At 40.4% G+C, this 26,786-nt stretch overlaps 1 long non-coding RNA gene across 1 annotated transcript in view; it reads left to right on the top strand.

Moving 5' to 3' along the window:
* The window catches only part of LOC116993888, an 82,993-nt gene extending 67,747 nt beyond the window's left edge, over positions 1–15,246 (top strand). Inside the window, exon 3 of the long non-coding RNA XR_004417390.1 lies at positions 14,977–15,246. This is a non-coding gene — a long non-coding RNA (uncharacterized LOC116993888). The remainder of the gene's footprint in view (positions 1–14,976) is intronic.
* Positions 15,247–26,786: the final 11,540 nt, after the last annotated feature.

A 26,786-nucleotide genomic window follows, 5' to 3' on the forward strand; every position in this document is an offset into this window, starting at 1 on the left:
GCAAAAAACAGTACTTCTACATTACAATTCTGTGGATGAACTCAGCAATGTAAAAGCACATGTAAAAGCAAGCCCACTTTAGGGTCATTATCAAGTAAGACAGTGAAAGAGAAGGCTATGAAAGAAGACAGATATGTGGCAGAACTGCAGTGTAAGGATCTAATTTAAATCATCAGCAAAAAAAAAAAATAGCACTACCACATTAGTTGGATGAGTCTTTGGGGAATAAAAAATGAGAGGGCAGGACCTCTCACCCTGCATTATTACACTGTCATTTTCACTTTCCTTAACCAAGGAATGTTTGGAATTTCCTGCTCCTCATCCCACTGGAAGGGCTCATCTCACTGGGAATGGCTGATTCCCAAATAGTCAAAGCCTTTTGCATTCATGAAGGAGATTGTGTTTTGGGTTACACATTCTGCCTTTCATTATATTTTTAATTGACACATTTGCCAGAGTTCACCCTTACAGAATGCTGGCATTGGAAGGATTTAATAATGAAGATATTCTGCATGAAGGACACTTTGGAGCACAAGTTCTGATGACTGGGATTTCTCCACACACACACACACACACACACACACACACACACACACACACACACACACACACACACAGTGACGGCTGCAACCTCACTGCAACTACAAAGTCTAGATTGGCTCAGACTGTTGGAGAGAAATGCAACAATACCTATTATTTTTCCTTTTACAAGAGATTTAAGATAGAATATTTACTATGATCATCCAATTTTTATATCAGATTGAAAAACAGAATTTCCATCTTGCAAGAAGTTATAGCATTTGGCATCCCTTCCAAGTTAGGCAAAAAAGGCCAAATAATGCAATTTATCTTTCCATGGAGTTCTTAAAAATAAGTTTAAAAAGGCAAAAACTTTAATTTCTATGGTATGATATGGATCATCTTGAAGTTTTAGAAATAAATGCTTAGTGTTAAGGAGCAAGAGAGGTGTGGTGATCTTGCTCCTTCACTCCAACTTCAGATGGCCACAACTGACAGCTGATATTCTTGATTCACTTGTCTCTATATAACTATGGATCCCTCTCCCCAGAATTAGGACCCCACCAAACACAAGAATCTCATGGTGTGGCTGTTCCCAAGAGGCTTCACACCAATGTAACAACATCTCATCCCAATTACAAAATATATATGCCAGCCAGATTTTCCTGTGGAGCATTTTACTAAAAGGTCAATTTTCACTATGAATATTTTCAAATTTCATGAACAACAGAAAAATACTTAATTGGACACTTTAGTGATCAAACCTAGTTGTTTTCTTGCAACTTGTTTTTTTGAATCCTTTGAGTATGACTATCAAGGCAGAATATCAGACAGGAAGACTAGTGTCTACCTGGCAGGAAGAAATAGAATCTTAGTGGGATTTGTAAATAAGAAAGGACTTTGAAAAGCATTTGAGTTGAATCTTTATTCATGGCCTCAAGTTTTAAAAGTATGTTTTATAAACAACTATTTTCATGATTCTTTTCATGAGACTATTGATTTTAAAAATTATTTTCCATCTGGAAATCAAGAAGCGCATTGGAAGACTTTTCTATAAAACTTTCAATAAGATAGAGACTTCATTGGAAATCTGTGCAAGGTCTATCATGATGTATAGAATGACCAAGCCAGGGGGTGATGGGGTCATCTTTGTAACAGAACAGTAACAATAAATTCATTAAAAAAAAAAAATCAAGAGACAGTCAAGCAATCGAAAATCAGTTGCCTGCTAGAAAGAAAACTCAGACCCTCTTTGAGTGAAATGTATTCTCATTGCACCAGTATAACCCTATTGAAACCAGTGAGCTTGCATTATAGTATTAAAGAGCAGAGTAATAGAGACATGCTATGTTGTAAAAGATTTTTACATTTTTCTTTGAAATAATGACATGGGTCATTGTCCCAGACACCAGTCTGTCCTTACATAGTAAATCCTGGATATTTAAGATAGATAGGTTGTAATTGGAATTAAAACATGGCCTATGGGGAAAGATATTTCCCCACCTAAATCACATTGTTTTCATTGCTGTACTGGTGTAAATGGTATTTTTATGTATGTGTCCAGAAGAGAACTCAACTGCAATATTTCTTCTCTGCTGCTGAAATATTAGCATTAAAAAAGCAGTATTTTACAAAAGTCATATAAACATAGTGCTTCCAACACAATCAATTTTGTTGAAATTATTTTACACCATCCTTCATCCTTGAAATTATATCCCTTCCTTTGTGGAATGTTTGAAAACTTAAAAAATTCTGAACTTATGTGAAGTAAGATTTAACAATATATTAACTAGTAAAAATCAAAATAATTCTTTTTCTCCCCAAGCCCAGAAGAATTAATTTGGTTGCCACTAAGGAAGAACAGGCACCCAACTTTTGAACAGAAACTGACCTAATATTTCTGAAAACCCTGCATGCAATTAGCTTCTTGTAAGAGCCATCTTTCAAGAAGTCTTTTTCTGCCTCTGAACTCCAAAAGCTGCTCATGAGATCCAGCAAAATTAGGATATTAATAGAGAGCCATTTATCAAGCTCGATGGGTTTGTTAGAGGCACACTTGTCTAGTTAACCAACACTGTCAGAGTATCTTTTAAAGCAGACAATACTGTTAAGGGCCTCCTTATTATTTCTGCTCCAGCTTTTTCACAACAGGGTCTGTCCAGCAATGGAAGCAATGCTGCCCTAGGAAGTGGTGCTCAGACAGCAGAGGGTCTCCCCAGAAAGGGAGCCCTCCTTGGCTATGGGGGGGTGTGGCAGCCTGATGCCGAGATGTTGAGATGTCCAAAGGGACTCCTGGTACAGCGGGGTGTACATCTGCACCCCTCAGTGCTGCGAACATGTGGAATCATTGGTGGGTGTCCAAGGCAAAGAGGGCTGCTGCCATCCTGATCCCAGGCGCTGCAGCCCATTTCTCAGAAACTTTGGCCTAGGTTGAAAAGAGAAAAATGGCTGGTGAATTGGGATGGCAAATTCATGGTACAGGACTGGGAACCAGGGGCTGACCTCCAGTGTCTGGCTTTTCTCTTGCCTTTCTCCTTGGTGGCCCACACTGTTCTCTGGGCTTGTTTGATCTCTGCCTTGTGTTCAACAGCACTTTGGTTTTGAGACATATTCTCTTCAAGTAAAGAAAGCAATTTTTTTTCCCCACCAGAAACATATGAACTTCAACCTTTTCCAGGAAAAGATTTCTCAGATCAGGGCTCCTTCTTGGCACTTTGAGACACAAATCACAATCTTGACCTCTTCATTACTAAGTGTGATTGCTCTGACAGGTCTTCTGTCTGAGCATTTCCTAAAGGCTTTGGTTTCCCTCTAAAACATGATGATTTTGAAATCTAAGCTTTGACAAAACAGAACTGTGATCTCCCAGCTCTGGTATTTGGACTGCAAGCACATGGCGATGGAGCGATATGCCCTTCGTGCTTGTGCTGCAGGGGGATCTGCATATTACCTGGCACCTGCAGGCACCTCTAAACCACAAATTATAAATAATAATAGAAATTTTTACCTTTGTGTGGTGATTCAGTCTCAGAAACCTAATCCTGAGACAAAAAGCTACAAAATCCCTGTTGTATCAGCAGATTCAAAGCTAAACTCAAACACTGCTCTTATGTAGGTATATAATCCCATCAGATTGTGAACCTTTGGCTTTGGCAATAGAGTGTCCAACAGTGGCAGAAGTTGCGCTAAGGCTTATCCCACCCCATCTCTGCCTCCTTTTTACCTCAGACTCACTTGGCTGTGCTGGCAGCACTCATTTACTGGCACCAGTATTGCACAAATTTCAGATAAAGGAACACCATTTTCAGCAGTCCTATTCCTTAAACATTTATTGGCACATCTGTGATTTTTTTTCTAGTTCCAGAGTTTTATATAAGACAGGAACATTGAGGTTATCTGATCAACTGATGTTGACAATACCCCACACATGGCAGAGGACAAGAGGATAAAACACTTTAAACATTGTGAATGCTGTGTCTTCCCCCTTTCCCTTTTTATTTCCTCCAAACATTACCGGAGAAGAATGTACTGCAAAGTCATAAATAAAGTATACTTGTCAGAAGCTATGATCTTAAAATATTCTAACGGTTTGTTTGTGTTCTCTCCATAAATTGTTTATTGGTCAATATGGACAGAATTTGCAAATGCATCCTCCTTTGCAGTTCACTGATATTATCTCCATTTTTAATACTTTCATCTAGCATTAGTCCTTCAAAAAAAACCCCCACTTTCTACCATTCTTTCATTGATGAGAAATTTTCTAATGCTGAACATTCAATTATGCAGCACTATGTTACCCTGTGTTTCTTATGCTTAAGGAGATGGAGAGTATTAAAGGACTGTATGATGTTTAAAGTTACTATCAGAGGTAGGGTCATCATAGGGTGATGCTTTTTGAGTGGTCTCTATTTACACAGTAAAACAAATAAAAAAGAAAATTTTTCTCTGTAGAAAATAAGTTTCTAATTTATATTCTGACTTCTCTATGTCATTTGAATGTTCTTCAAGTAACAGACCAACACTGTGAAATGGTACCCTGGTGAGTAAATTATTATAGATAGAAGTTTATCAAGGCAGTGATTTCAGTGTCTGAAAAGCCCATGAGCATACAGAACAGGAAAGATCTCTTTAGCCAGAGGAGACACCAACCTTTAACACAGAAAACAGACATTCTTCTAACTCTCCCGAAGCCCTGCAAAGCAGGGTGGTCTTCCAATAAAACAATCAGCCTCCATAGGGTGATATTTTAAATCAGAAGTTAAATGGTTCAGTCCCTGCTAGATAGTTCCTAAAGAGGTAAAAAAAACCCAAAAAACAGTAGACTGAAAAATGCTTTTAAATGCATGTAATTGTTGATAGATTGGCTATTTACAGCTAGTAAGTCAAATCCGTTATGACATTTGGTAATTGCTTCTTCAATAAATAACTCGATAAGTTTCTGGAGAAAAGAAGGCAATTTGTCTCAGAATAAAAACAGTTTTGGTCCATCAACCCTTGAAGGCAATTTGGTAGGTTACTGTAACTACATGGGGAATTTGGATACTCAGCAATCATTAAAAATAATGGGAACTTAAGCGTCCAGATCCTACAGCAGTTTCAAAACTCTTAGCCATGCTCTCCTGGGACAACTACTTTTTGCCCACTGCAAAGGTATTAACACTTAAACACTCAGAAAAGAAAAAGAACAAACTGCATAAAACCCCAGTATCAGATGGTTATCTATGAGAATTTTACTGATGTTTCACTAAATTGACACAATGAAGAAGAAAACAGAACATCTTATTACAGTATTTTTGATACTGTAATTATAGACGTTTCAACAAAACTTTCAACAAAACAAAGATGTCATTACCAGAGGGTTCATTGGCAACAGATTTTAATGAGAATGCATTTTTTGAGGCTGGGAATTTGTAATAAAAAATTAGCACCTACCTGCCACACAAGCATATATGTTTGTTCTGCATAAACACCTGTACAGCCCAGTAGGGGATTACAGAGGTAATGCAATGGAGTTGTTTCTCTCAAGGGTGAGAAGCAAATGAGGTAGAGATGGCAAACAGTAGTAGGGAAAAGTTATTAGCTATACTGGGTATCACTGCTGTTAGCCATGGTTGATTCATTGCCTCACTAACAGTCGCCTATTTAGTAGGCTGTAATACAAATGAGTCTTTAATGGGAGCCCCTTCTCTTGCACAGAGCAGCAGGACAGCAAACAGGGGCACTTGAAGAGCTACATGGGCCAAACAGGCAAGGAAAACAGGCACAGGCTGACAGGTCAGTGTTGAGCTGCTCTCTTTTCTTTCTCTCCTTTGCTTCCATTCTCATTTCTACACATTTCAATCTAGCATCCAGTTCCTTTGTCCTCCATGCTGAGATATACCCTGGACATGAGACAGGAGCCCACCTGGAAGAGTGGATCCTCAACCACAGTGTATTTAACACAGTGCCTTTAGCAGCACCACTGAGCTCACCCTCATGAGGAGTCACCTTTCCCAAGTCTATACTACACAAAAAAAGGAAAAGGTATAACCATGGTTCTGACTAATATTTCTATAAAATGGTTACAATTTGTATATAGACCTAATAAGTACAGCACATTGCTGACAGACTGCTGACAGACACCCTTCTCTTGGCATATTGATGAGCTACAACCTGAAACCACAATCAAATCTAGGAATATGATTTTTAAAAAACCCTCCTGTCTCCCAATATTCTTTACTCACCCCAGAGACTTCTTGTGGGATCCAGATGCTCTCATTCCAGTCTCTATCTGGTACCACAAACTCCTCTGCTTTCTGCCATGCTAATTTACAACCCTGTGAAATAGTTATTTGCCTTCTTTTTGTATTAGTCTCTTTCCAAACCAGAGACAATACATATATATTCTACACTTGCCACCTATCAGAGCTGTCCTTTTTTGCCTCTGTTACTCTATGAAGACATTTGTCATTTCTTTCTGTCTGTCTCACTATACAAATCCTGGTTTTTGCCCTCCTGCAGCTTCTTTCTCTGTTCAGTCTCCTCAAGGTTTTGTTGCTATTATCATCATTTTCTCTCAGCATGCTCTCTGTCCTCTTGAAGGCTGGTTTGACAGATCCTCTCTTGTCATCTGCTTGAAGGCTGATTTCAGCTTTTCCTTGCAGCACTGTGCCTATGTGCCTCCTCCGCTACAAGTGTTTAATGTGGAGCTTGTTCTACCAGAGCTGCTCCTCCTGGCCCTTCCTCCGGAGGAGCATCTCCAAGACAGAAGGTGTGCAGGGCTGTGGGCCACAGAGCTGGTCTGATAATGTCAGTAGCTGACTGCTGCCTTTCCAACAGGTCTGGCAGCCCTTCCCCTTGTCATTATCAAGGACGTGCACTAGTCATTTGACAGGATCTCCTCTGGGTATCTGTGGGGTGCCCAGAAAAGATGGTGTTTAACCTTGCGATTGGAATAAATTTACCAGCTTGTGCTCACTCCTCATGCATTCTTTGCATGGAGACTGTCCATTTCCATATCACTTTCTGAAGGAGACAGAGCAGCAGCTCCTCTCAGGAGGTACGGCAGTGGTTTGCTGCATGCAGCCCTCCTCTGACATTGAAAGAAAGTGAGTGTCCATCTAAAACACACAGGCACCACTGATACACAGTCTTTCCATACTTCCCTTTCTGGAAAAGCATTTTTCTGTCCTTCATAGGTCCTTCACAAAGCCTGCAGATTTCCTCTTTATTTCTCCACTCTCTTCCTTAAAAACATCTTTTTGCTCTGATGCCTTAATATATTACACCTGCAGGTCAAGTAATTAATAATATTTACTTTAATGGTTAATGTCCTCCAGATTATGCATGGTTTGGAGGATGCTTGGGGCAAAATTTCAAATTTTATTTGAATGGAAATGCTTCTTTTCATTAAGGAAGCTCCCCTTTCCAGAAGTCAGTCTTCTAGTTCACACAGAGAATCACCATAAGTTCACCTCTTAAAGCCTGTCTCTCCTCTTCAAAAGTATCTTAAAATTAAAAAAAAATAGACTAATTTCAGCAATGGGCTAAGCACATAGAAGGTACTCCATAATCTAGTCAAGTACCTATATTATTCTTAAGAGATTTGCCAACTAGCGATCTACTACTGCTATTTTAATTTATGTTACATCGTGATTGCAATTCTAAATTAAACTCGTACAGGCAAGAAAATTTATAGTTAAGGCTTTCCGTCAATCCTTAACTTTCTTCGCAGTAACAAAGTGACATATTGCAAGGGCTCTCAACTGTGTCTCACAATACCTAGGCATGTGCAAAGGTTAATTGCTGTATTGGATTTGAGTGACAAGGTTTTGCTGGTGGGGGGGGGCTTTATGTGGTTTTATGTGCTTCCCCCATGTCCATCACAGCCAATATCCACTGGCTCCAGGATGGATCCACTGCTGACCAAGGCTGAGCCCAGAGCAACGATGGCACCACCTCTGAGATAACTTATTTAAGAAGGAGATTAAAAACCCTTGTGGAACAGCAGCCATAAAGGAGAGTGAGAACATGTGAGAGAAACAGCCCTGCAGATACCAGGGTCTGTGAAGAAGGATTCCCCTGCAGTCCCTGGGGAAGACCAGGGTGAGGCAGCCATAACCCTGCAGCCCATGGAGGACCCCACATTGAAGCAAGTGGATGCCCACAGGTGGCTGTGACCCCCATGGGAAGCCCATGCTGTAGCAGGCTCCTGGCAGGACCTGTGGATGTCTGCAGAGAGCCCACGGTGAAGGTAACCTATGCTGGGAGGATTTGTGATCAGTCCTGCAGGGGATCCACGCTGGAGCACTTGGAGAACTGAGTCCTGTGGGAGGGACTCCATGCTAGATTAGGGGAAGAGTGCTAGGAGTCCTTCCCATGAGGACAGAGAAGCAGTGACAGTGTATGATGAACTGACTTCAGTCCCAATTCCCTGCCCCCCTGTTCCATAGGGAGGCAGAGAAATTGGGAATGAAGTTGAGTCCGAGGAGAAGAGTTGTGTAATAAATTAAATTAATTTCCCCAAGTTGAGTCTGTTTTGCTGGTAACAGTAATTGGTGAGGGATATCCCCTGTCCTCAACTTGACCTGTATACTCACTGTATTTTGTCTCCCCTGTTCAGCAGAGGAAAGGGATAGAGTGGCATTGCTGGGCACTGGGGTCCAGCCATGGTCAACACACTCCAATTGCACAGACTCATCTTTTACCTTTGATTTGCTAAAAGGAATCATGTAAAAGAACTCAGCCCCAATGTGCTCTCTTTCTGAAAACTCTTAGCACCTCCTGGGCTGTGCTGTCGGGTGCTGCATAGCTCAACAGGGCAAACCCTACACTTTTCTGTGAGTGCTTGTTCCATTGGGCATCTGCACAGAAGCAGGAAGGGCATGAGTCTTTCTGAAAAAAGTAAAATAATTTACAGAAAGGACTTACTGAGAAACAAACTCACATTTTTGCCCCAGGTGCCCCATGGCAGCCCTAGCTAGCCCTATTTGTTCCCTCTTTGGTGAGGACATGAACTAATGGCATGGGCACACAAGAGCACCCCAATGCTATCACTGCTAGAAAAACAAACGACACAGATGGCAAAAAGGAGAAAACCAAGAGGGAGATTCAGAAGGCAGCCCTATTATCCAAATATCTCAGTGTTTCATTGGTTCCAGCTTAAGCTGGGATTGGTTGTTGTTTGGGGTATCAACCCCTGAATGCTCAGGTTTTTGAAGAGCCATTACAAAAATTGTCACAGTCAAACATTTTTAACATACAGAATGCATTTAGTAGTGTACCTTGAATTTATTTCTTAGCATTTGAATTATGCTTTTCAAAGCAAAAGAAGTAGTTTAAAAATTGGAACTGCCTGTGACTGCATGAAATGCTCCTTTCATCCATTCATTCTGTAAATGAGGACCCGAATCAACTCCTTCACAACAGTTACGGTTTCTCAAGTCTGCAAACACTTTTCAAATGTGGGCTCTATCTTTTGGAATGCCATCAAGACATGCTTGCTAGTGTTGTAGCCGGTGAATTTTAAGTGTTTAGCTTTCAGATGAAATGTATGTAACTATATTAAAAATTCCTCTGGAAAAGTAGGTCTTTTACATGCATTGCTGTCAGTTTTCACAGTTCTATCCTTTTTTTAATTACCCAAGGCATTCTGATTACAGAGCTACAAAGTAATCTATTTAAAGCTGGGTTTTACAGTGATCTAATGGGCACAAAAACCATATGGAATTAGAAACATTTACTTCTCTTCCCCTTCTTCTTATATTGCCAAATATGTTTAAATCAAACTTGTTTTAAAAACAAATATTCCCAGGGTAAGGACTTTCATATCAACTTCTGGTTGTTTCTGTTGAATTAGAAACCTCTGGCAATTTTTTCCTACTGAAATGTAAATGATGACATATCATTTACCAGCAGCATTACACCACTAAAATACTAGGATGTGTCTTGCTTGCCTCAGACTTCCTTTTCCTTAAGTGCAATGCCTTAGAGGCAGCAGTGTTTAAATGGTACAAAGTACTCTACTAGCACCAGCCTGAATCTTTATTTAGGAGAACAAGCTTCACATTCTTCCGTGCTAACACAGTATATGGGCATGTTCAGCCCCTCCATAAAACACACTCACACACTATTACTGTCTAACCCAAGGTACAGCACTGACATGACAGATTCATGTTCCCAGCTGTGACATAAGGGCTCTTTGACAATACCACAGTGAAAGCCCTATTAAGAAAACATGTGCCGGACAGTGTATCTGATGCAGTTAAATGCCATAAAAGATTTTCCAGGTGTTAATGAGTTGCATGAGTAGAATGAAAATGAGGGGGATCTGTGCACTTGGAAATTCTCAAGGAGCAGGACTCAGGCTCTCAGAGAGACGGACAAACAGCGCTTTATAAGCACCATGGGCGACGCTCTGCACCTGACCACACGAGGTGATGAGTGACCCCGACTATTCACTGGGGGAACTGTTCATTGAGGATCGTTTGCATGGGAAAAGACAGACTTTCATGTCTTCCTGCAGTTTACTACATCCTTTTCACTTTGCTCTATCTGGGAAAAACCACTAGTTATTTTCCCCCTTTTAAGCATTTTTTTTTTAAAAAAAAAAAGAGAAGGAAAAAGAAGGATGCCTGTTGCTTCTTTTTTCTAGTTTTATGAGGGATTCAGCTTGACCCAGTATAGATAATAAATTGCCATTTAGTTAGTGTTAAAATATCACTAAGAGTTTATGTTTTAAAGGACAGACATATAGTCTGTTGCACACTTTGAAACAGCAGTGGTTGAAAATTTTCAAGGCAATGTGGAGGCCTAATATATATTCCTTTAAGATATGTATAAAATCCTATGTATGGGCTTCCCTGAGAATTTCAACCACTGATACTTCAGAGTATGTGCATATTGTTATTTTGTACAACAGCTACTTACAGGAGAATTGTTTATTCATATCATCTGTTGACTTGATAGAAGATTGTTTAATTTCTTTAGCATGTGTGAATTTTATGGTTACTCTCCTCGAGGAGATAAGTTTTGTGTTATCTGCACATGACAGGTACAGTAAGGGAAGTCTGCAATGCAGATTTTTCCATGGTGTTGTGACCACAATCTCAGTCTTAATCCTGACATACAACTGTATCTAGGAAAAAAAAAAAAATTGTCACTGTGCTAATTTCAGCTAATTTCAGCCTGATTTTCTGAAAAGGGGAAGCTCCCATTTACGTGAGAACCAATGGAGTGTCTTCTCTCAGAAGTTAATTTAGAACCATCCATTTTATTTCCCACAGAAAAGTCAGTACTATTTTATCTTTCATTTCCAATCTAATATCCCAAGTTGTCTACCCACTCTTCCCCCGCCCCAACAGAGTTACTCAAATTAACTTGGAGCACTAAATTTTCTTAAAGGCATAAGAAGAATAGGTGGAGAGAATAGGCAAACCAGTGTAATAACACATTGACACAGATTCTTGAAATTCACATCTTAAGGGTTAAATTCCTCTGGCTTGCCAGGTGTTCTGTGCAAATGTTGCATTTGTACACTGCAGTATCTGACCATTTAACCATATGTCAAACAATCTTTGCTATGACAACCAGATGTAGACATTGCCATGGAATTAAATTATCATTTTATTAATTACCCTTTAATTAGTTGATACAGGAGAGAACATGCAGTAATTTAGTCATAATTGGCCTGACTGAGACTCAATACTTAAAGGGATGGAATCTGTTTGTGAGGCTACTTGTTATGAATAACAATTATGTCTGTGACAATGCAATTTTATTATGAAGATGTACTATGCATTTCAAACAGTATAAGTTAGTACTAAGGATAGGTATAAGATAGTATCCAGGATTCTAGCTACAATCTGATGGAAAATATTTTCCTTGAGTATGTTTTGCTACATGCTGTAACAATGTAAGAAAGACCCCTTACCAAACTCACTGTAATAACCAAAGTGTGTTTTCAATGCATTTTATTATAGAAATGAGGGGCCACTTGCACTTCCAACTCTTCTCAAAATGTTTTTAGCAATCTTCAAATAATTCTAGACTTTAACAAGGTATTTGTGCAAGGGGTACACCATGCAAGTTTTTTGAAACACTCTTTGACAAAACATCGTAATCAGAAACTTGAGCAGAGTCTCATATGATCACTTATCACCACCCTTCTTGGATTTTTGTAAGAAAGTGGAACATATCTAGATTTCTCAGACTACACAGGTGCAAATAAAGTTAACAGCATCCCCCTCTAGACTGTAGCAATAGGAAAATATCTTGAAGACATTCTTTCAGCACAAATTGCTGTTAAATCAGGAATACTCTTCACAGACTGAGCCTGGAATATCAGTGTAGTAGGACAGAGCACATTCAACAGCTAAATAAAAATGTCTGTAAAGTGGATCTTAATATTGGCCCTTACATATGCAGTTGTTAATAGATGTTTTTGCCATTCTGGAGCCATCATTCTGTCCTTGCTCTTCTAAACTCTATGACCTGAGAGAAGACTGCAGTGTTTATATTAGTTTTGTACTTTTAGATGGACAACATGCCTCATGTTTTTGCCTCTTGTCTTTCCACAAAAATCTCAGAAAGTGCAGGTCAAAACCTTCAGCAAACACAGCTTCAACAAAATATAACAAACAGCTTCACTTTTCAGAGCTGAATGAAAGCTATCTCCTTCTGTTTTTTCTCATGATGGGTAGCTCTTAGTTTTCTGCATGTGCAGTGACAGAAACTAAACTGAACTGAATGACTTTTAAAACCTTGTCCAATAACAGCATGTTTATTTTTTTCTTTATGATGGATGTGCAGACTACATAGATGTCTCCAAGCCAAATGAATCTTTCATGTAACTGTGTTAAGGTCAAGGAAGTTCTACGAATGACAAGTCTGTTTCCTTTACAATTAGACTTTGAGAAATCCTTCACCTGCTTAAATGACTATGGACTGCTTTCAAAGTTGGTTTTTCTTTTTCAACACAATATCTTTCCATCCTTTCTGATGGTTAATTTACTATTATGCTTCCTTAGCACAAATGTACATATATATATATATATATATATATGGGAAAACACGCCATATAGGAAAGCAAACCACCTTTTGCCCAGGGTGCCATCTTCCAGTTAATATTAGTAAGTCATATTCTGTTGCTTATAAGTGCATCTTGCTCAACAACTTATCACCAGCTCCAGTACAAACACTCGCAGGTTGTATCTTCCTGCTGTGTCACAGGGAATAGCTAACACAGTGTAACAAGAGATCATTTCATTAGATTACCATGAAAGCATCACCGCTGCAAGGAATTTGAGCTGAACAGGGACACAATCACAGTGTTAAAAACTTGAAACAGTTTACCATTAAAGCCTTGTGTGACTGCTTGAGAAATGTCTTAGAGCAGCACAAAAGCTGGCACCATTAGCTTTCATCCCTGCTGAGTTGGCAATAAAGTGCACACATAAGTAAAATGCATTAATTGGTATTAGTCAATCTAGTTAAGATGTTCATTCTCCAGGCATCTTCAGATTTCATTTCCATAAAATAGGATTTCTTTAAGTCTCATAATTTGATTTTGTCCAGCCCAAAATTATATTGGCACAGTGGCAGCAAAAGCACAATTACATCCTAGCTTTACAAAGGTGCTCTCTATCTAAATAGACTGGGACCCACGTGCTCCCAGTCTCTCTCTCTCTCTCTCTCACACACACACAAACCAAAAAAGCAACCCACATTAAAAAAAAAAAAAAAAAAAACAGTGGAAGAGGAAAAACTGATGCATTTTCCTATCATTTTCCTATTGCTATTTTTCCTCTCTTTCCCCCGTATTTTTCCTACTGTGCACTACTGATTACTGCACTTTAAGATCAGAATGAACAATTAACTGCCTAATTATTCCAGTCACACCAAGCCACAATGAAATCTTTATTCAGTGTTTACAGCAATCTTTGGCAGAGACTGTCTTGCTGTTTTTAAACCAAGAAGAACTGCTCCCTTTGGCTCCCTTCAGCATCAGCTGCCTGGGTTTCAGAGCTGGATGCCAATAATCAGCCTTCTTTTTCTCTTCCAAAGTGGCTATTTTTTTTTTTTAAGGGTGAAAAGACCTATTCTCATCAACTCCCCATATATTCTGCCTGATTTATGTCCCAGCCACTGGGTCTCTTCCTTCCGTATCTTTTACCATTTGTGTCCCCCCGTACCCCCTCCGCGCCGCTCCCGCAGCGCCCGCCGAGCCCCGGAGCCCCCGGACACCCCCGGAGCCCCAGGACACCCCCGGACACCCCCTGATAGGGGGGCGATTCCTCCTCGGGAGCCCTGGCGAGGGGGCGGGAGGCGGGGGGGAGATAATTTCCAGCTCCGGCTGTGCAGCATCCACACACATCCACACACGCACAGCATCTCTCGTAGTTTTTTCTCGTTCTGTCGAAATCCCGGAGGCGGCTCCCCGCGCCGGGAAAGTTGGAGGGAGCCGCTCCATGCCCCGGGCGGCTCTTTCTGCCCCCTCTCCATCCTTCCCCTGTCCCGATGGGCAGCTCAGAGCCCCGCTCCCCCTGCGCTGCCCGGCTCAGCCCGGTCCGGCCGCCGGAGCGGGGCGAACCTTGTCCCAGCCAAACTCCGGAGCGACCCGGTGTGGGCTCGCTCCCTTCCTCACCGCCTCCTCCTCGCCCTCTGACTGCGGCTGGACAGACAGGGGGTCGGGGAAAGAAGAAGAAGAAGAAGAAAAAAAACAAAACAGGAGGAGCAACGAAGATTAAGAGAATACTAAAACCCTAAGGAGAAAAAAGAAGAAAAAAAGTAAAGAAGAGAAGAGAGGGGGGAAAAAAAAAAAAAGGAAAGGAGGAAAGGGGGAATGGGGAAAAAGAAGAAAGAAATAAAGGAAACAAAAATAAAGAAAATGAGAAAAAGAAAAGGAGAGGGAGAAAGAGGAGGGAAACGGAAAAAAGAAGAAGAAAAAGTCCGCGAAGGAGAGGCCGGGTTACCTTGTAGCGTGGAGGAGCTCTCGACTGCCTTCCTGGCGACGGGACTTCCCTCCCCCGCCGGGAGCGCCGCTCACATGCCCGCGCCCCCGTTCCGCTGCCGCGGAGGGAGCTGCGCTCGCTCCGCTCTCGGGCTGCGGAGAGAGGCTGGGGCTGGGGGGGCTGCGCGGCCGCAGGCGGGGAGGAGGAGGAGGAGGCGGAGGAGGAGGAGGAGGAAGGAGCCCCGCGGCCGCCCCGCTGCCCAGAGCTGCCCGCGGGAAGTGGCCGGCTCGGCTGCCCCGGCTCGGCTGCCCCGGCTCGGCTGCCCCGGCTCGGCTGCCCCGGCTCGGCTGCCCCGGCTCGGCTGCCCGCGGCGGGTCTGGCGCTGCCGCGGGGACCTGCGGGAGGCGATTGGTGCCGGGGAGCTGCGCCCTCCTGCGCCGCCCCCGCCCTCCTTCCTTCCCGGGGAACCCCCGCCCCGGCTGCGGCTCCACGCAGCCCCCCGGCTACGGGAGAGCAACCCCGGGTCTCCCCTCCGCAGGGCTGGTCACGGCTCGGGAGGATTCCAAAACGCACCGCATCGGCTGCCAAAGGATGGGCTGCTGAGGTAGACCAAAAGTCACACCGGAGAGGCGAAGCGGTCCTTTATTCGACTAAAAGGGTACGAAGATGAAAACTGAATTTCTTTGGAAGGCTCGATTTTAGTTAATACACATGCTGAGACTAATGTCAGAGCTACTTTTATGAGGGCAAACTGTAGAGTTTCCTAGAGGGTTCATGTAAGACTTTGGAAAAACAGCCAAATAATAAAGAGGCTTTACATCCACCTTTAAAGATCATTTTAGTGTTCATAAAAGCTGCTAGGCTTGCTGAAATACTCCCCGTCCACAGAACAACAACTGCAAAGGCAGCAGCAGGACAAGGCATCCTTTCTGCCAACACATTTGTCTCGATCTTGACCTGAAGTAACCAGGAGGGCAGGTATTTCTTATTCACCATTCCTGTGCTAGCTGTCATCTTTCTGCACAGAATGGGAAGGCAGCAAACTTGCACCAACTTTGATGATGTGTATGTGTGAAAAAGAGAGGGAAACTTGTCCACTTGGGTATGAGAAGGTTATTACCTCTCTAATAGCTCCCAACAGTAATAATTCCTTTTTGCTGCCAGCACACAACCCATTCCCCGTCTCAGTTAAACTGGTAAATCTCAAGCAACTCCACTAAGCAGAGCTGTGCCCCATCAGTCTGTGGCCAAGCCAGTGAGTGGCAGTAGGAGACTCTAAATCTCATTATCAATTATCTGGGACGCTGCCAGTCCCTCAACAATTAGATCTTGAGATGAAGATTCAGATTATACAGTCAAGATTTGTTTTGGGTAGGTTTTTTTGTTTTCTTTTTTTTTCCTCTCCAGAGGAAATCATTCCACTAATGATTTTTTGCAGAACTAAGGATTTACTGGCTGGTTTTCTGGCCCTGCATTTTTCATATTGGTTGTAACATAGTCATTTCAGCATTACAGAAGAAAAAGAGCAGTCAGATCTCTGGAGAGAAGTTATTGGAAGTTTGAATGCTGGCAAAGTGCCCAAAATAAATGATGAATTACAGCTATGATAAATGAATACATGGGTGTGTTGGGAAGCCGTGCAATGTTGTCCCAGTTTTCTCTATTGCATCTTTGAGCTCATCCTCAGGCTGATAGAACATTTTTAATGTAATGGTTGGAGGAGGCAGGAATGGCCTTAGTCGGCATTACTGGTCAGCCACAGAGACTCGGCACACTTCTGACAAAAATAAGGCCAGAAAGACCCCTCAGTACAAGGACAGAATACTTGTAATAACCTCTGGAAAGTTATCAGAACACCATTACTGCTTTGATCATGATTGCAAGAGCAATGACCTCTTGCTAGAATTGAGCTGGTTACTGAATCAATGCACTTACTTCTTGTAGTATATGCACACATCTCCATTCCCCTGTTTCAACATGGTATACTTGGAATAGGTCTGATCACAATCTTAAAGGCTATATAGATGCCATTTGAAAAGTTTGCATTTCAGTTTGAGTGTAGTCTGTGAGTTTGTTTTTCTTCCCTGAAGCTGGACTGCAGTAGGGGAAAAAAAAGTCAGAATAAAATACATATGACAGCTTTAACAGAATGGCACCTCTAAAGGATGTCCTTTGATTATTGCATGTACCACAGGACCACGAAAATAAAATGCAGTACTATCTATTGCTTAAGTTTATAATTTAAGATTAATATATAGTACATAACGCAGGACTCCTATATGACACAAAAAACACAAGACAATTCTATGATACAGAGTAAGCACTAGAACAAATCCATGCATTTAATAAATAAACTCCTCTATTTCAATTTGCACAGCCATATGGGTTATCCAAACATTGTGTTTACTAAAGCAGATTTGGCTACACACTTTAAATTCTGTCTCGTGTTCTTTTCTTTCACTGGGACATGATTCAATAACGTGCCTGTGACTTATCTTTTCTGAGACCTGTGCTACACAGTGAAATAGAAGGAACTTGCATTTCACTGTCTTATGCTCCGCTCCCCAGTACACAGCAATCTGAAGAGTGCTTTCCTGTGCCTCTGAAATTGGAGTTGAGAGAATGTGGCAAAGAGTGTGTTCATCAACCTGTCACAGCTTTGCATGTTTTTGACCACCAGGCTTTTTCAGGAAAAATGAGAGAAGGTTTCAAACATTCATATACGAAATGCACATACAGAACAGGTGGATGAAGAAGTGTCTCACCTCCTTCCTCAAAAACATGAAATAAAATTGCAATTTTAATTAAAAAACCAGAATCTAGCTATTAAAACTTATGTGAACCCTAGAAACCAATTGTTGAATCTACGCATTTATTAAGCACAGTTGTGATTAAGTGTCCTTACATGAAAGAAGTGAATCTTTCCTCTCCAATATTTCTCCCTGCCACCATACTGTACATAATTCTAAAACCCTATAGAGTAAAAAAATACTAGAAAATGCATCATGCTGAGTTGTTTTAAAATTTAGAGGCTTTCTGTGAGATGAAAGAAGCATTTTGCTATCACTGTTTGAACAAGAGAATTTTGTATGCTGCAAGATATTTACACTGTTCTCCTACAAGGAAGACTTTGAAGATGAAGCATTATATATGGATATTGTTTATGCGTTCATATAGCTTTCTGTCATGCAGGACTGAAACAAGACATGAGTTACAGGTTTCCTAAATGACAGAGGTGAAGGAACAAGAGAGGATAAAGCAGGAAAACAACTATTTTCCTCTTTTATGTTATTGCATGTCATACAACAGCTTTTATGTTTCTCTCTTCTACCCCTGCCTCACTTTATCCAGCTCTGTTCATTATTCTTCTGACAAGAAAAGAGGGTTTGGATTTTGCAGGTGTGGACTATGTGTGGTGTCACTTCAGAGGTGGCTAACAAGAAACACTCACTCTTTACAAATACTAGAATGGTATATTTGCACCAAGAGATGTTGGAGGAATTGATATGATGGAATTTTTGCAGCACCTCTGTGACTTTTTAAAATACTGGGTGTTTCTTTAACCATTGATTTGCTTTGTAGTTAATCGTGACCTAAACAGCATTGGTTTGCATTGTGCAATAAATCATGGCTTTTTAAAATACAGCAATTGTTAAGGGCACTTAAAATAGAATCTATTTGAGAAGGCAAAAACGGTGAATATTAACTAAAAAGGATTTCATACGCCAAACAATAAAATGAATCCATGACCCAAAAGCAGTAGGTTTCCAAAGCAATAAAACAATATTGCACATTGCTGAAGAAGTGACATAGCAAGACAATGCATCTATAATAAGAATGGTGAAAGGAATATGTGCGGTCATAAAGTCACATCCATCTCTGTAAAATGTTGCTAAACCAGTAATAGGAATAGCTTTCAAGTTGTCATGTCCACAGGGAAGAATATCAGCTGTACTTGCAGCCAAGAAAGCCCAGACTGTTACGTGCTACAATGGTGAAATCCCTGTACAGCCTGTTTAAAAAGCATGTATGCACACAAAATCCAGTGGAGAACTTAATAAGACTTCAGCACAGGACGCAAAGATGTGTATATGGCTGTACCTGTTCTACCACATGCATACAGATGTACCCCAGATCCTCTCACTCAGCAGGCTCCAAGACATGACTTTCTCAGTCACATCCTTTTCTTTTGGCCTTTACTCTCTTTTTCTTCCAAGGAACCAGGGATGGGTCCCCAGGCCTTGCTTGAAAGTAAGGTCTGATTTTAATCCTTCTCAAGGGGTTATCTGAGCTTACTACTGTCAGAAAAACTTTGTAAAGTTTTCCTTCCCCACAAAAGATCCCCTCTTTTTGGTCTGCTTCTTTTCTTGTTTTGCCTTACTCAGTCACTTAATACAGTGATTTATCTCCTCTGTTGCTTAGGCAGTGTGGAGAAGGCCAATCTGATACCGCTTTCTTCTTAGTCACCTTTTCTCCTATATTAATTAAAGAGAATCTTATTCCAGCATATCTTCAAATCTGGTGGCCCTCTGAAAGTACAGCCTTGTTTTGGGCTATCTCCTGCTCTTTAAAATAAAATCTTTGTCTCTGCCACGTCTCCTTAAACTTAATTATCAGTTTATAGTTTTTGTCTTGTTTTAGTCTATTGTTTCTTGGAAGGTGTGTAAGATTCAGCATCTTCTTTCTCAATGGCTGATCATTAGGAAGGGATTAAATTGAATATAGACATCTATTTCTGGTAAAAAGACCATGACCATGGTCTACTCCATCAGTGTCTTCAGAAAAGTAATTTGTGGTTTGGAGTCACTGAGGAAAATACTCTCTTTTTCTCCCGCTGAGAGATGCATCAGCTTTTCCTTCACACAAGCCTTTAAAACTCCACAGCAGTGGCAGGGAATCCCAAGAGTAGGAGTCAACTTTACAGCTCTGGACTTTATTAATTTAGTTTGAAACCTGATTTGGTTTCAAGACAGCAGCAAGGAAGTTTACCAAGTCCTATTCACATCTCAAAATGTCACCTCAGATGAAGGGCACCAGGAGACTCACATGGCTGAAAGCCTCAGAGGGAGCTGCCAAGGAGCTGCCATGTCATCTTGGCCTCAGCCTGGCCTCTCCCTGACCCCGCCATTGCATTTTGCTTGTTTTTATCAGGGCATGTGGAATGTCCAAATGAAAACAAATGAAAAACACACACAACTGTATTATTAAAACTCTATCTACTCTTAACAGTTTTTCTCCCACAACATTTCTAATGGAAAGCTGATGAGCAGATTTTCTGCTCTTCCAGGCATTTACTAAACCACTTCTGAATATCTCTAACTGCACCACTTAGGTAAAAGGAGGGAATTATTTGCTGTGGTACCTGTACCACAGGATATGAAGTGTGCACTATGGACAAATCACAGGTAGGATGCTGGTTGGTAAACAAGCAATTGTCAAATTTCTAGCTGCACCCTTGTCTGCAGTGAGAAAACTGTAGGCAATGAAGGATTGTCTTCTCGCCATGCATGATGACAGGGGCTAATAGAAAAGAAATAAAGTGAATAAGGAAAAACACTTCAGATGTCTCTATATGAATAGAAAAAGGAACAGGCTTCTATTGTCAGAACTTATGTCAGTGACGTCTGTGCTTGGGCTGCTTTTCCTGCTTGCTCTGAATGTCACAATACAAAATGCAGCATAACTCTGATTGCCCAGCACTGTTCATGTTCTCTCTATAGGAACTGAGCAGGGATTTTTCTTTGAATATATAATTTACAGCTTGCTACAGCAATTCTGCAAAGTCAATACATATCCTTAGCACAAAGCAGAGAATGAAGGGCATTATGGAGAAAGAGAGAAAGATACTACATTGACAGAGAAAGATGAATTCCACTGCACAAGCACATTACAGGTTCCATTCAAAGAAATAAAATTACTCTTTTTTTCAAACAGAAAGTATTTTTCAAAATACATTTAATATGGTTATATTTAAAAAGATCTTGTGTGCAGCTTATATGTCACTACTGACAAACTCAGGAACTGAATTATCATATGATTATCTATTGTGCAAAGAAGATCTATTTATTGATTCGAGTCAGATGTATTTGCAAGGCAAGGTTTGTAGACACAGGTAATATTTTTTATTAGACCAACTGATTAGAATGAAAAGATGGATCAGGAGCACAAGCCCTTCTCAGAGTAAAAAAGAGTCTGTTTTCTTTCCCTAGGTGCTCAAACTGGCTAAATAAAAGATGTTATTTCTCCTGGCAAACTTAGCTGCTGTTACAATCTTATATCACTATGACTGTTATGATGCTGTTGCTTATGTAATTATAAAATTCCTATCTGAAAACTTGGTTACTCCTCTGCATTATTAATAGTGTCTGATGCTTTTTCACTACTGTACTGGGAATGCATTTAGACAAAAATCTCCTGACCACCTGAAATAATCAAATTGGAGCCTACTAGTGTTAAGGAAGGGTATGGAAAGCAATTTTCAGCCATAGAGTGGCTGTTCTAAAAGTGGTCTGCTAGAAAGCAGCCTACCCTTGGGCCTGCAAAACGTATACCAGTCACTCCTTTGTCTTACTTCTACAGGTACAAAAAGAATTAGAAGCTGATCTGCCACCTTTATATCTCCTTGAGATCATGGGCTTTGCTGGGAGTAACTTGGAGTCTTCTGAGTGTACTTTAGGACTAAGTAGGGAATAAATGAAAGATATGAAGGAAGGTAATGTTTAGGATTTTCAGTGGGTACTTGCCTTGAGCTTCAGAAATGCACCAGAGCTAATCAGTTTTCTCTGGGAAGGGAACAGACCATGGGAGATTGCTGGGGGCCAAAAATGGGTGTGCTGGATGTCTTTGCAGAAGTGCCTCTGGGTGCTTTGAAGAGCACTCCCTGACCTCCTGCCGGCAGTGTGGTGGGAAAAATGCCGAGCTGTCAACTACATCAATTAAGAGAAGTTTTAGTTTCATCTCACCCCCTTCACAATCCCCACTGACAGGCAAAGATTGAACACATCCCTGACTCTAGATGAGAGGAATCTATTCCATAGTGTGCTGCAGGCATGATCTAGACAAATTGCACCTATATTTTATTTGAACCCATCACAATACAACATAACAAGGCTTTTCAATTACCTCAACAAGCTACCAATACAGCTTTATCATTTCAATTTTTCATCCTTTTCCTCCAACTCGGCATTTCTTCTATATATCACCGTAAATCTCATCAGTTCCAGCCCAGTTTAGGCTAATAAATTTCAGTTACCAGCTCAAGCCTAATGAAAAGGGGGAGTTTGCAGTGAAGAAAGGCAAAGGCACAGGTTGTTTCCTTGGGGTTGGAGCTCACCCCTCTGAACAGGGCAGTGGATGGGCTCATCCATCCCCATCACCTTGGAGATGGGTAGGGCACTGGGAGAGGCAGAATTCCCAAGTCCCATTGCAGTCAGCAGAGCTGCAGGTTTGGGCTGTCCCCAGGAACAGACTTGTTTGTCCCCCTAAAGCCAGATTTAGGTGATGGTTTGAAACTCACCCTGCCAGAGCACAGTCTTAGCTGGCACATGTAGAGCCCCAACACAGACCAGAGCTGCAATTCAGGACTGGGGCAACACATTTCACCACAGTACCTTTTATGGTCTTGTGACATGCTATTCCTGTCTTCAAGGAGCAGGACAAATTAAGCAGGAAAACACTAATTTGCATATTAGCTGGGAATGCACTGAGGTCCCAACAGAGCGAGAAAAAACAAATTTTGTACCATAATAATGTTTTCTTCTAAAAGACACTGATAAAGCTTAAAGATTTCAAGGATTTTATGGGTAGATAGAAAAGGCAAACAGGCTAAAATAAAACTGAAAACCAATAGACTTTTATGTTTATTAATTCAGACTAAAATTTACCATCTGCAACTGAACATTTTACTAAATAAACCCCATGAAATAAAAATTATTTCAGCTAAGAATCTTCATGGCACTCCTTTTTAAGTTCTGGTACTGAAGTAACTCTACTGTAAATTAATATTTACAATAAAAGTATGCTCATAAAAGTTCCAAAGCATTTTCTAGTGACAGTCTGTTCAACTATTTAGTGATTCAAAAGCAAACTCTCCCAGAAAAGCTCCATATCAGCGCAGTACATAAAATATAGAAATATATGAAAAATGACAAAGGCAGTATGTTACTTTTGAGGTGACTCTAACTTGATTGTTAAGCTGGTTGAAGTAGCTTTTCATAAATGAAATATGTCCTCAGTTTTCCTAGAATAGATAGAATAAGAGCAAAGTCAACAAAACGTCTCATCTTCATTTTCCTTTGAAGGCATTATTTTCTCTGGAATGTAGTAAAAATCTGCGTTCACTGCACGTTAGTTAATTCTGAGGCACATGTTAACAAGCAGACACATAAGGGGCTAATTTATATGCTTAAAGGCAGCTGAAACTTTGTTTTGCATATGCAAATACACCAAATAGGGTAAGAAGTGGGCTTTCCAGTGTACCTGTGTGGGAGCTGGGTTTACAGGCATTGAAAAAACAAAGTCTGATCTGCTACTACTGTCACTGTAGTTGTCATCACAGCACAATTCAGACAGAAAACCTCAAGACACCTATCAGGCCAAATCCTGTGGACCTTACTCAAGCAAAAAAATCTTGTTGATGTCAACAAATATTTTCCCCAAAGAACCTGTACACAATTGAGCCTTTTTTGTACATGCATATTTTAGTACCTTTGAATATCTGCAAGAAAAACAAAATAGGTTTGTTCTTTAAGTCAGGGATCAAGACATCAGGGAATGAAAAATAAAAAAAACAACCTTCCTTTAAGTCCAGAAAGGGACTGGTTTTATAATTTTAGAATATATTAGAAGGCTCTGAGTTTTCTTGATGAGTAAAGAGAACTGTGTGAAGAGCAAGTTCCTTTAAAGACAAGTCATAATGGTCAGAAAAAGGAGTATTAACCACTCAGAATTTTCTTTCCTTTGAAGCAATATTTCGGAACCGTGCATTTAATATCCAAAGGGTTCAAAACAGTAATTGTTGGTCAATAAATCTGCCCTTTGTGTGCTTTTTTAGAACTCTGCCCAGACCAGGGGCTGTCAGAAACATTATGCCCTTAAGGCATAATTCTAGTTCTGGTCTGTTATCTGGGGACAAAAACTTCAGTTTACATCTGTCTACCTCACTACAGGAACCCCAGATTTAGGGTCCTAAGGTAAACAAACCATGATAAACCGACAATGGTACAGAGGGTTTCACACTTGATAGCCCTTTTGGGTCAAAGAGCTGAAGAGAAGATCCCAGTCACCTTCGTCAGAGGAAGGGTACCTGCTAGAGGTAAATTTAAGGGGAGCAAAGAGAACATTTTCTGGAAACACCTTACTGCTTGTCATAGTCAGAGGCCAGCTTAGAAATCATAAAAATGAAAGAGTTTCTAGAGAGCTCAACCCACTTTCAGATTCAGCAGACAGTTTTAGCAACAATACAGAGAAGACAGGACATTTTCAAATGGTTTCAGAAATGCTGAAACAGTCCCCAGTCTGAAACAGCACTGAACATTTGAAGGTAGTGTTTGTGTTTGCTTGGAATTGAAAGACGTTTGGGAAAGAAAATTAAAAGATAAAAGATAAAAAATTTCCCAAGGACTTATAAATGAAATAAGGCATTTATTTTTGAAGTATCTTTAGAAGAGATATTGCTCTAGTAAACTCTATCAGCTATTAATTTATCATAATGTAAATGGTTTAATTAATGTTTAATGATACAGCACTTTCCACAGGAACTGATCTCCAAGTACACTTCTTTAGAAGAAGGGATATGATACTCTGGTAAATACATTTATGGGAGATGGAGCAAATATGTGGTTCATGTAAATTCTTTTAGCTCCAACAAAATCAAGAGAGTTATGCTGGTTTCCACAGGTTTGCTATCTGCAAATGATATCACAAATAATATATTACCTTAGTGGTTATCTCATACATCTGTGGATTTATATCTTGGTAGCTACTTTTGTTTTCCAATGGTATAAACTACCTTTTCAGAATCACTGTATCGCATTTCTCGAGACAAGTACTTTTAAACTATACTTTTTGCAGTCCCACCTCCAATGCTTTTTACTCTGAAGGTAAACCTCAGGAATCTACTCGTTGTTCAGTGAGATAGCAACAATCATGATAGATAAAATGGAAATACAGTAAGAAAATGCAAAGTACTTAATAATGTTACTTATTAAGGTAACTTTGTAAAGTATTCCCAAAACTCCAGCTGCTAAACTGTCTGTTGACATGGTTATAACAAATTCAAAAGTATTCAAAAGGTTTTTACCAAGACACATCTCCTCCAGTTGTACAGCAGTGTAAACACTATGTGTATCACAGAAAGTAAATTAAAGATCTGGATAGCATTTACAGCTTTTCTTGCTTGATTTAGTATTTATCCTTCTCTCAGATGATCTTCCAAGTGTCTTTCTTCCACACAATAGGGAAACAGAACAAAAGACATTTTCATTTCCAAAGCTCCCCAAAATGTGGAGTTTCAGATACAATTTTCCAAGCTCTTTGGGCGCTGTGTCAGTCACAGGGCTATTCTTGGCGTAGCCACTGGCAGTCCAAGAGCAAAGCAGAATGAATTCTGGAGCAAGAAGACGACCAAGTCAAATTCTAACTAGGTGGAATAGTCTGTAGGAAAGAATTAATAAATCAAACTATCAGAGTGCTTGGCACGGAAGTGTCTGGCAAGTGGATAGATACAATTTAATGTAGGTGATAAGATTTTATCTTCTTGAGCTACACCTTTAAATATCAGGAGTTTCTGGCTTTTTGCATTGGTCTCTTTCACGTGTTAGCTTTTGAAAATGTTTTCAGCTGTAGCAAATTTGCAGCTCCTACAGCTTTAGCTCAAAACTTATCTATACTGCTCTGTTGCAATTAAACAAAGTACTGAGGTTCAACTTCAGCGTAACTGTTTTCTGAACCAGTTACCTACATGCAAATTTATAATTTGCTTTCAACTTCTTCACTGGTTCCATCACATGGTACATGTACTCCAGGCAATTTAAGCTAACTCAGCAAGCTTGTCTCCTGCAATGCAGGCCCCATTTCCTTCAGTGACAATTTATGTTAATGATAATCAGATGCTTTTTTAATTAACAATGACCTACAAGCATCCTAATATATTTCTCTCTCTCCCTGATGGCATTTTTTTTACAGGACTCTGTCACTCGGTTTCATTTGAAACTTGGGGGCTTCTATATCTGATCAGACAGCACAGGTCCCACAGCCCCTTAACATTTGCTTTCACAGCGTTTATGTTCATATGTCCCTGCCAGTGTGTGTAGCTCTAAAAACCATAGCATGGTGGGGGGTTGAGGGGGAGCTGTGTTGTTCCAGCAGTGCTGAACTGATCTTCACATGTACAACAGCTCTGCAATTGCCCAGGCTGGTTAGACTTCCTACACACACCTAAAGTGGCTGTATATTACATGTATGGAAGTAGAGCCGCCTTGGACACACCATCAGGAATAGTCATGGTGTGCAAGAAAACCAGCAAAAACAGGCAGCAGAGATATTTGACATATCTATGTAGACAACAGATTGCAGCATAAGATGTAATTCCTTTTATTCCATGTCATACATATTTCTAAGAAAATATACTAATTATAAATTCTTTGAGTGCAGAAGAATACAGATATGGATCCTGGTGCCATTTCATTCACAGAAAAACAAAACCAAAAAACCAAACAAAAAAAACCAGGTTTATAGTTTGGAATTGTTTATAATTTCTACAGTTTCTTTTCCAGACCCCTTTTTTCCCTACACTTCTTGTCAGGGCTGTTGCTACCTAAGAGATAGCATGGGCAACTA

Source organism: Catharus ustulatus, chromosome 1 (genome assembly GCF_009819885.2).
Source record: "Catharus ustulatus isolate bCatUst1 chromosome 1, bCatUst1.pri.v2, whole genome shotgun sequence".
Taxonomy (NCBI): Eukaryota; Metazoa; Chordata; class Aves; order Passeriformes; family Turdidae; genus Catharus; species Catharus ustulatus.